Below are 1,628 nucleotides of genomic sequence, written 5' to 3'. Positions count from 1 at the left end.
TCTTGTTAACGCACAAGTAAACACCTTCAAAACTGCATTTTGTTAAAGTTTCTGTACTAAAATGTAGAAAAACTGAACTACACAAATATTGAAAAGTTAAAAATTCCTTAATTTTTTTTTTTTTCGAGACAGGGTTTCTCTGTATAGCCCTGGCTGTCCTGGAACTCACTTTGTAGTCCAGGCTGGCCTCGAACTCAGAAATCCACCTGCCTCTGCCTCCCGAGTGCTGGGATTAAAGGCATGCGCCATCACGCCCGGCTCCTTAATTTTTTATTCCTGATACCATTACCACAATTTACAGGGCAATCTACCTGATGCAACGAGAAGAAAAAGACAAAGCTACTACAGATAAGAGACCTCAGGAATGTACATCTGATTGACACTGCATTAATCAATAGCTGCACATTTCGCACACTGTGGCAGTGACATCCCTGAACAAGAAGGGTTTCCTGCTTAAGCTGCAGTGACTTCTCTGACTATGCATCGTTCCTTCTGTGGCAGATTTTTACAGTTCCTCTAATGCATCTGGGACGACTGTCTCAAAGTAACCTGCAGCTTTCCTGACAACGCCTCGCTCTCTCTCCTGCTAAGAACTGTAGCTGTTTTCTGTTTTATTTAAATCTTCTGCTACCATATCTACCACTTCCACCCCCAGATCCATAGCCACCACCACAGGGACTGCCTGAGCTTTGTCCATCAAAACTGTCTCCTTCGTGGGTCCATAATTTGATTGTTGCTGCCCACGATAACTTCCAAAGTCATTATAGTTCCCACCACCACTATAGTTACCGCCACCAAAATCTCCTCCTTCATGGTAACCATCATGTCCTCCTTTTCTACCACCATATCCACCACCTTGGTTTCCATATCCTGGTCCACCACCTCTATATCCTCCTCTACTTCTGTAACCAGGACCACTACCATAGCTGTACCACCACCTCCCAATCCATTAAATCCACCATCACCACCTCCATAACTACCTCTGCTGCCACCACCTCTATCATCATAGTCTCCTCTTCCACCAAAGTTTCCTCCACTACCGAAGTTTCCTCCACCACCTCCAAAGCTTCCTCCACGGCCCATAAAGCTGCCAGATCCACCTCCACGACCTCTCTGGGGTCCATCAGACTGTGTCTCTTGTTTAGAAAGGGCCTTTCTCACTTCACAATTATGCCCATTAATAGTGTGGTGTTTCTGAACAACAATTTTGTCAACTGTGTCATGATCATCAAAAGTTACAAAAGCGAATCTTCTCTTTTCCCCATTCTGCCTGTTTCCCATAACTTCTTTAAAAAAAATAATGAGAACAAAACAATAACAACAAATAAATAAATAAATAAATAAATAGTCGGTCAGTCCCAGGCTTGTGGGATTACTAAGTGATAGGAACATTTATTGCAAGAGGCATCTTCTCAGTAATAAGGAAAGCGGCCATGTAAAAGGAAGATGGTAATCTTTGTCTTACAGCCCTTGGTAAACTGGGGCCATAAGCCATCAGCCCCTAAAATGGGAGAGTGGCCTTATCAGTTCCAGTGCATGATGCTCTGATAAAAAAGTTAATTGATAGATGGCTCAGCTGCTAAGAGTGTATGCTGCCCTTCCAGTAGGTTCCTAGCATCCATATTGGG

General features: G+C 43.5%; 1 pseudogene; it reads right to left on the bottom strand.

The window, feature by feature from the left end:
- Positions 1–611: 611 nt before the first annotated feature.
- Positions 612–1,281, bottom strand: LOC110338458 (annotated as a pseudogene).
- Positions 1,282–1,628: the final 347 nt, after the last annotated feature.

The sequence above is a fragment of the Mus pahari genome, chromosome 21 (assembly GCF_900095145.1).
Source record: "Mus pahari chromosome 21, PAHARI_EIJ_v1.1, whole genome shotgun sequence".
Lineage (NCBI taxonomy): Eukaryota > Metazoa > Chordata > Mammalia > Rodentia > Muridae > Mus > Mus pahari.
Note: the sequence above shows the minus strand (reverse complement) of the source record. Positions and strands in the feature narration are given on the sequence as shown.